Here is a 10,147-nt window from a genome sequence, read left to right on the forward strand (position 1 = left end):
TTCAGTTGCTTCTCATATGTGTAGTCTCTTTCTGAGCTTGCCCAAGTAGAGCCTGTCTGATTACTGAATGAGATGCTATCACTTTTTATCTTTTAGGCTTCATCTTTCTTTGGTAATTTTTTATCATCTGGGAACTTGAAATTCCACTTTTTCTCTTTTTATTGATAAACTTAATGTCAAGGTCATCCCCTGGTTCAGCTGGTTCTTTAACATCACTTTCAATCTTAAGATCCTTTACATCTTGTTCACCTCCATCAATATGAAATATTTTTTTTTGTTTTTCTCTTATTTTTCTTTTGATTAAAGAAGATCAAGTCATCTGGATCATCATAAGCATCTCTTTTCCTATTGTCCTCTTCATCAGCTTCCAAATCTTTGTCTTCAGTTGGCTCTGGCTCCACTTCTTTTATTTCTGAGGGCTAGCTTTCCTCTGTTTAGATATCCCCACCCTCATCTAACATAAATGTCTTCTTCTTTTTCTTCCTGCCCATAGTAGAATCAAAAATCATCTTGTCCCCAGATGTGGCTGTAGTTCGAGTGGGCTCAGCACGAATGGGAAGTCACACAGGTCAGCCCCAGGCCTTGGCAGCAGCTCTGCTCCCATTGTTATCTCTCCCACTGCCACACTAGGTTCTTGCATCAGTGAAAGGGCTGCATTTTCTTTATCCAGTACACCATTGATGGGCACCTAGGTTGATTCCACATCTTTGCTGTTGTAAATAGTGCTGTAATAATCATACGAGTGCTGGTGTTTTTCCTTTTTCTTTTTTGGTAGGACAATTTATTTTCCTTTGGGAATATACCCAGTAATGGGAATGCTGGATCAATGATAATTCTGTTTTTAGTTTTTTGAGAAATCTCCAAACTACTCTCTAGAGGGCCAAATACGCATTCCCACCAATAGTATATAACTGTTTCCTTTCTTCTGCCACCTTGCAGCATTTGTTATTTTTTGACTTTTTAATAATAGCCATTTTGACTGATATGAGATGGTATCTTATGGTGGTTTTGAGCTGCATCATTATGAAGATTAGTGATTCGAAGCATTTTTAAATGTTGGTGGACCACTTGTGTGTCTTCTTTAGAAAAGTGTCTGTTCATGTATTGTGCCCACATTTTAATGGAGTTATTTGTTTTTTGCTTGTTGATTTGAGTTTCCTTTTTGAACTTTTAGATTTAAGGATACATGTGTAGGTTTGTTATATAGGTAAATTGTGTGTCACAGGGATTAGATGGATAGATTATTTTGTCACCAGTAAGCAGATTTCTGATCCTCTCCCTTCTTATATCCTCCTCCCTCAAGAAGGCCCTAGTGTCTGTTGTTACCTTCTTTGTGTCCATGTTTACTTAATGTTTAGCTCCCACTGATAAGAGAGAACAGGTGGTATTTGCTTTTCTGTTCCCACATTAGTTTGGTTAAGATTATGGCTTCTAGCTTTATCAATGTTGCTGCAAAGGACTTGATCTCATTCACTCTTATGGCTGTGTAGTGTTCTATGGCATACATACATATATATATATATATATAGACACATTATATATATGTACACACATATACATTTATATATGTGTATATATATATATACACACACACACATACATACAGATATGTCACATTTTCTTTATCCAGTCTACCTTTGATGGGTATATAGATTAAATTCATGATGCTGCTATTGTGAATAGCACTGTGATTAATTTTTGTTAAATGCACAGTTTGCAAATATTTTCTTTGTTGAATGCGTGGTTTGAAAATATTTTCTTCCATTCTGTAGGTTGATGTTTACTCTGCTTTTTCATTTTTGCTACCTGCACCTGGCAGCTATTCCTTTTTGATGTATGGCCTTCATTTTATCCACTTTTATTATATTAACTACCTCATACTTTATTATAAAATAATTTCTGGCTTATTTTAGACTGAGTGTTATTGCTGGTCTCTTGCAAACAAAAACCCTAATTAATTAAAAAAAATTGGTTTTGAGGTAAGATATCTTCAGGAAAATGCTGAATTTATTCCTGGCTGGGATAAGATGAAATGCATGACGTGGGATGAAAAAAACAAAAGGAAGATTGCATCTGACGGCATAGAATAATATATAACGAGAGAAAAAAAACTAAAAACACATACTTTATTTTCTCAACGTCCAAGATGAAATCCCCAGACTTTAGAGGATATATTTGAAAACACTGAAATAATTTCTTAGAATTTATGACCCTGGGCTAAGATCAGTAAACAACAAAAACAAATTAATATACCAACACCACTGCCAGCACCAAAGAAAATAATTCTCTGGGATGCTGGGTTAAAAAATCATGTGAATTTGTCAGACCTAATGTGAAAGTTAACACATTAATTAACAAAGAAGCAAATTACAGTAGTAGGACAGGGGTTATAGGAAGATCCATGGATTTGTATTACATCTAACCCATAAACCCCAGAAACCCTTGGTGAGGTTTTTTCACACTTGCAGAAAACAATTGATGCATTTCTTCTTGCTTCAATCCTCTTATTAGGCCAATATTCAGATTCCAAATTCATCATGTTCTAGAAGCTGAAATGCTACTTGAGAAGAAAACAAATAGAAAGATTGCAGGAATTTGCTAATTTTATCACTCAAAACCTGATGAGTATTTGTAGAAATGGATTTTGAGTTTGCAGAAATATGGAAGTGAGGAATAAAACTTTAGCTCAAGCTGAATTTTTTCATAAAGGTGAACTAATTAGAGACTTTGGCCATTATGTCTTCACATAAATCTTAATCTAAGATTGCTGGATTTATGTATCATCTAGGTCTATCTCACTTATTTCTTTGTTATATCCCTGAAGAAATTTCAGAAGTTGTTCTTTTCAAAACGTTTTAGGGCCAGGTTAATTAAGGAAAGTATAGTATTATTTAAAAGGAGGAAAAAATAAGAAAACGTGTTTTATTGGTTGCTCTTTTTCCACTAAGAATCAGTTAGAAAGGATTTAAAATGTCATCTCAGTGAGGTTGGGAGGATCACAAGTGGTTGAGCCAAGAAGTGATAAAAGTGGATGTGACTGTTACAGTAGGCAGCAGAATAGGTGGATATTAGGACTCACTTAGACCAATAAAGATCTCTACCTATGGTTAATTATTATGGGGTTCCTAGGAATAAAATAGACTTTTCCCCAAGATCTTACCTGATTTACAAAAGCAAAACACTCCAGATATGGCAGGCAAAAGAACAGAGAGCAACCTGAGAATCATGGATCCGCAACCATATTTTAAACTTGAGTCATTTTATCAACCTGAGGGCCTTCAATGTAGACAGGATTGCCTATCTTGGGGAGGATGGACCCAGTTTAATATCATAGATAAATGCAGTGAACTCATCTCTCTTTTTGAAAGGAGCCTAGAGCAATTTGGGCAACTGTGCTCTAAGAAAATTGGTTTATTCATCTGGAAAATGATAGAATTATGGTAGCTAACCTACAAATTGTTGTATTTAGAAAAATAAAATGCCTATAAAGTATAGAGAATAATACCTGGTACATACTAAGTACTTAATAATGTTAGCTATTATTATTATTAAATGCAGGTTCTTACAACACTTATCCCCAGAAAATAGGCCATATTTGTATTTTACGGATTCTGTTGTTAACTGTTATGAAAAGTAGTTATTTAAGCTATTCAGACAAATAAGAGGTCATCAAGTGTGATTGTGTAAGGTAATCTGAAGCACCAAAGTAGAACAGTGTGAAAGTTGTCAGTCATGGGTTTTTAAAAGTCATTCAATCTGTCCCCTATTTAATCAAGTATCTAATTTCCTTGAACTTGCGATTGGCTCTGTAGGTAAGGCTCGGCCACATACCCTTGACTTTGAGCAAAAGGTACTCTTCTTTCTCTAAAATTTAGTAATGCCTTAGACATACTCCTTATATCATTGATTGCACTGCATTGTAGTTTGTTGATTCTGTGTATTCTTACCCTGAAGAATAACTCCTTATGGGCCAAGGGAAAATATTACAGTACACTTGGTGGCAGGAAATTGGGACAAAAGTCTGCAGTCTTCCATTTAATAACCATTGCATTTTACCCCTTAGGTAGCATTTTTTTCCTGATTTTTCAAGCCATATAACGAGAATTTGTGTCCGTTATTACACTGTTGTATGGTAAAATGGTGGCAGCATGGAGCGTAGGGTCAGTCTTCCTGAATTTAAAACCCAGGTTCACCGTGAATAACAGTATGACCAGGTGAGCTATCCACATTCTCAGTGTCTCGGTTTCCTTCTTTCTAATATAGTATTGATATGAAAATTAAGTGGATCAATTTACACAAATCATAAAAGCAGTGCCTGACACATACTAATGACTCAGCATATGTTAAATTACTACTGAAATATTCAAATAAAAAATTATAAATATGCTTCATTCACTGTTAATACAGATATTTGTTACTAGTATGAATTGTTTTACAATGTGTAAACGAATTAATTAATGAGTAACATTTTTCTAAATATATGATGTGTGTTGATTCACATTTTTTTTTTAACTTGAGAAGATTGGAATATTTAAAGATCGCTTCTGATTTCACTATTATTTATTTTTAAGACTTACCTGTGAGCTAGAACTTCAGATTTGGAGAAAATAAAAGATGATTACATGTAATCTCAAAAGACTGCTGTCCTTCAAAGTGTCCTTGATCTTGGCCATGCTGAGTCTTTGTTTATAAAAAGGAAGAACTGGCTCTTTCCTAACCATTTGCTCTTTGACAACAACTATGACTGCCTCTTCCCATAGTTCTGGGGCAGGACACGTTACTTCTCTGTGTCTTCATATAGTTGAATGCAAAGACTTTTCTTAGAGATAAATTTAACATTGCAGTGAAAGTGTCCTTGCATATTAATATTTCTAAAATAATTATTGCTTAAAAAAGCTCTAATTTATATTCTTGAAGACTGCATAATTTTTAAGTAACATGTGCAATATAACACTAAAATTGTGTTTTATATGCAACTTAAATAACTTTTTATGTTTTATTTCATGGTTTTATATAGTGTCTTACTGACATTTGCTGTCCATATTTGAAATCTTATATTATCGCTGGTTTAATAGAGTACATCTATAAAATAATATGCAAGATTGAACATTTACCACAAATCTCAAAAAGTTATAGGAGGAAATGGCTCCAAACTGTGGTTTAAAATGGCTTAGTGAAGCAGAAATTTCACTACATTTCTTTTGCTAGAAAACTGTTGCTGCAAAAACCAGCACTTAGAAAAGCAAGTAGAACTAGACATTTGTAATTAATAGTCAATTTTGAAAGAATTAAGAGCACTGTTGTTTCAGGTGAAGTACTTTGAAATCTAATTATATCTCCTTCTATTGGAAATTGTGATAAAAAATGTTCCAATTAAATTTACTTGGTTTTACTCCTATTAAAAAAAATCAGACATGTAATGAATTATAGAGTTCATATAGCCATGAAACTATATTATATATTTATATTATCTCTCTCAAATGCTTTCTTAACAGTATTTTTATTAGTATATAAAAGTATTTGTATGACTCATGTCAATAAAATTAAGAAAAATCACTAAAAATTTCATAAAATAAAAGAAAATAAGCAATTAAATTATTTTGAATTTTTCAGAAGTATGGTTTCAAAGTTTTAAGTTAAGCTTGCTTTTATTGCAAGTATATATTTTAGGATTTCATAGAGTGCATCTCATGCTATATAGGATTTGACTATTAAACCCTAAAATTTTCTTTTGTAAAATGGTGTATTTCATAGTATATATACATATATACATATACATGCATATAAATATATATACACACACATACATGCATATAAATATATATATACACACACACGTGTATATTTATGTTTTCATAGTCAGAATATTAGGCTATCCAGATAAATAAGAGGTCATCAAGTATGAGAGTATAAAAGCTGCTTTTCAGCATTAATGTGTCTATAATTCTTTACGGAGCAGCAAAGCTTAAATGACTAAAGCATAGATGAAAGTAAATGACTAAAATACACAACTATTTAGACTATGAGGCTTTAGGCTGTTCTTTTTATTTTTTAAAGTTTTATGGGTACATAGCAGGTGTATATATTTCTGGGGTGCATGAGATACTTAGGTATAGACATGCTATAAACAATAATCATATTACGGAAAATTGGGTATTCATCCCTTCAAGCATTTATCCTTTATGTTATAGACAATCCAATTATTTTCTTTTAGTTATTTTTAAATCGGCAATTAAATTATTGTCAACTGTAGTCTCCCTGTTGTGGTATCAAATGTTATGTCTTTTTTTATTTTTTCTATTTTTCTGTGAGTGTACTCATTAATAATTCCCACTTTCCTCCCAGTCCTCCACTACCTTTCCCTGCCTCTTGTGACCATCCTCCTATTCTCTGTCTTCATGAGTTCAATTGTTTTGATGTTTGTATTCCACAAATAACTGAGAACGTGTGATGCTTATATTTCTGTGCCTGCCTGATTTTGCTTAACATAATGACCTCCAATTCCAGTTATGTTGTTGCAAATGACAAAATCTTATTCTTTTTGATGGCCAAATGTACTCTATTGTGTTCAAGTAACACCTTTTATGTGTCTATTCATCCGTGGATGAACACAGGTTTTACTAAATCTTGGCTACTGTGAACAAACATGAAGAGTGCAGATATTTTTATATACTTATTTCCTTTCTTTTGTGTATATACCCAGCAGTGGAATTGCTGGATGGCATAGAAGCTCAATTTTTAGTTTTTTGAGGGACCTCCAAAACTGTTTTTCATAGTGGTTATGCTAATTTACATTCCCAACAGTGAACAAGGGTTCCTTTTTTTCTACATCCTCACCAGCATTTGTTATTGCCTGACTTTTGAATAAAAAAGCTGATTTTACTCGGGTGAGATGATATCTCGTTGTAGTTTTGATTTGGATTTATCTGATGATCAATGACGTTGAGCAGTTTTTCGTATGCTGTTTGCCATTTGTTTGTCTTCTTTTGAGAAATAGCTATTCAAATCTTTTGACCATTCTTAATTGGATTATTAGATTTTTTTCCTGTAGAGCTGTTTGAGCTCCTTATATATTCTGATTATGAATCCCTTGTCAGATGGGTGGTTTGCAAATATTTTCTCCCATTCTGTGGGTTGTCTCTTTACTTTGTTGATTGTTTGTTTCCCTTTTATGCAGAAGCATTTTGACTTGATGTGTACTTTCTAGTAGCCTGTCTTCAAGCTCACGAATCTTTCTTCTGTTTGATCAATTCTGCTATAAAAAGACTGATGCATTCCTCAGTATGTCAACTGCATTTTTTGAACTCTAGAAATTCTGCTTGATTCTTTTTAATTATTTTAATCTCTTTATCAAAATATCTGATAGAATTCTGAATTCCTTCTCTGTGTTATCTTGAATTTCTTTGAGTTTCCTCAAAACAATTATTTTGTATTCTCTGTCTGAAAGGTAAAATATCTGTTTCTCGAGAATTGGTCCCTGGCACCTTATTTAGTTCATTTGGCTGGTAATGTTTTCCTGAATGGTGTTGATGTTTGTAGTTGTTCTTCAGTGTCTGTGTGTTGAATAGTCAGGTATTTATTGTAGTGTTCATATTCTGGGCTTGTTTTTGTTTGTCCTTCTTGGGAAGGCTTTCCAGATATTCAAAGGGACTTGGGCCCTAAGCCCCAGTAACATGGTTTTTGGTTGGTTGGTTGTTTTTTTTCCAGACTCATAGAGGTACTGCCTTGGTAGTGTTGGATAAGATCCAGAAGAACTATCTGGATTACCATGCAGAGGCTCTTGTTCCTTTCCCTTACTTTCTCTCAAACATATAGAGTCTCTCAGTCTTTGCTGAGCCACCTGAAACTGGGAGTGTGGTGATGTAAGCACCCTTGTGGCCACCACTGCTTAGACTGTGCTGGATCAGACTGGAAGCCAGCACAGCACTGACCCTTGCTCAAGGCCTGTTCTTTCTGGGTGACACGTTCCCCCAGCTGGGCCCCTGACATATCCAGAGATGCTGCCTGGGAGCCAGAGATTAGAGTCAAAACCTTTCCAATTTACCTGATGTTTATTCTACTGCAGCTAAGCTGGCACTCAAACCATGATACAAATTCCTTCTCACTCTTCCCTCCCCTTTCCACAGGCACAGGAGCCTCTCCCTGTGGACACCATCACCACCAGTCTGTGGTGGTTCTGCCAGGCCACTGCTGATATTCACTTAAAACCCAAGGGATCTTCCATTAGCTATTGGTGACTGCTACTAGGCCTGGGACTCACTTTCAGGGCAGTGGGCTCCCCTCTGGCCTGGGACAGTTCCAGAAATGCTGTCCAAGAGCCTAGGCCTGGCCTCAGGGACCCCAGGAGCCTGCTTGTTGGTCTGCCACACTGTGGCTGAGCTGCAGCTTAGGATATAAGACAAAATTTCCTTTACTTTTTTCCTCTGATTTTTTTTCAAACAAAAAGAGTTTTTCTTCATAGCCATCACAGCTGAGAATGTGCTGGGTCTCCCCTGATGCCAGCATGTCACAGAGCCCAAGGTCCACAGTGTACTCCCTGGGTATTGCTGGTGGTTATTCAGGGCCCAAGCGTTCTTTATTCAGCAGGTGATGAATCTTGCCATGACTGGGTCCTTCTCTTAAAGGCCCTTTTGAACAAGAATATGTCTAAGAAATGTGTCAGAGATCTAGGGCCTGGAATGGGGTCCTTACAGCATTGCCTGGTGCTCTAGTCTACTGTGCCTGAGCTAGTATTCAAGATGCAAGACAAAGTCCTCTTTATTCTTTGCTCAGAATAAAAGGAGCATCAGCAGGAGGGGTGGCATCAGGGATTCAAGTTTGCCTCTCCAGACTTCCTCAATGCCTGTTTTCAAGATATGAAGTTAAAACTGGATACTGTAATTGCTCACCTGATTTTGGGTTCGTGTGAAATACATTTCTGTGTATAGGAAGTTGTTAAAATTTGGTGTTCCAGCAGGGTTGATGAACACTGTAGGCTTCTATTCAGCATCTTGCTCTGCACCTCCTATTTTATTCTTATCTTCCCTCTGAATGTGATGATAACTAGATCATATTCAGAGCCTTTTCACTTTAAAAATTAGGAAAAAATACCTTTTATATATCCTTGTATTACAGAATATAAAGTGGACTTTTAAGCTTTGCAATATTAAAAAGATCTAATTCAACTCATAGGTTAATCAGTTTTCAAGATGGTGCCCAATATTCCGTACCTCCCAATATTCACAGCTTTGTGTCACTTCATCTTCACATTGTACCAGATTGGATCTATGTGACCAAAAGGATACAGTAGAAGTGATGATATGCCACTTCTGAGATTCGGTTAGCAGAGCATTATGACTTCCTTCTTGAGGAAGTTCTCTTGTTTCCTCCTTGGATAGCTCACCGTGTGGGCTGTGAACTACCATGTCATGACTAGCTTATGAAGAAGCCCATGTGGAAAGTAATGAAAATTTCCTTCCAGTAGCTGCATGAGTGATTTTAGAAGCAGATCTTCCAGTCCTAGAAGACCTCTATCCTAGCTATTAACTTGAATACAACCTTATGAAAGATTCTGACCCAGAATCACCTACTTGAGGCATTCTCAGAATCCTGACTCTGAAAAATGGTGGGGTAATAGATATTTGTTGTTATAAGTGGTTATGTTTGAGGGTCATTTGTTAACAGCAATAGGCAACAAAGGAAAGAACAAGACCTTCAATTTCACACCCTTCATAGTAAATCAGGATCAGTGTCTAAGTGAGAATAATTAATGGCATCTGGTCCAGGAACAAATCATTTGCTATCAAAGAAAATTTGTTTCTCATACAGATGTCTGTACCCATAATATAAGGGTAGCTAAATTACAAATTTAACCTCAGAAAATTATCGAACCTTTCCAAGTGGCTCACAGAGCCGCTTCTGTGCTCCCTGGTTCCACTATGTACGTATGTCCCTAAGGTATATTACAGTTATTCCTTGTCTATTTTAATTGCTAGATTGTAATTTCTTCAGGATAGGGCTTGCCTGTTGTATTCCTGGAGATAAGTACTCAATGCAATTCCTGATATATAGTAGTTATTCAATGTATAGTAGCCAAATACATGTCTGAATTGTTATATTAGATCCAAAAATAGAATTTTTTAGTAAAATAAAAATGTTATAATAGGTG

Source organism: Colobus angolensis, unplaced genomic scaffold, assembly GCF_000951035.1.
Source record: "Colobus angolensis palliatus isolate OR3802 unplaced genomic scaffold, Cang.pa_1.0 Scaffold201, whole genome shotgun sequence".
Classification (NCBI taxonomy): Eukaryota; Metazoa; Chordata; class Mammalia; order Primates; family Cercopithecidae; genus Colobus; species Colobus angolensis.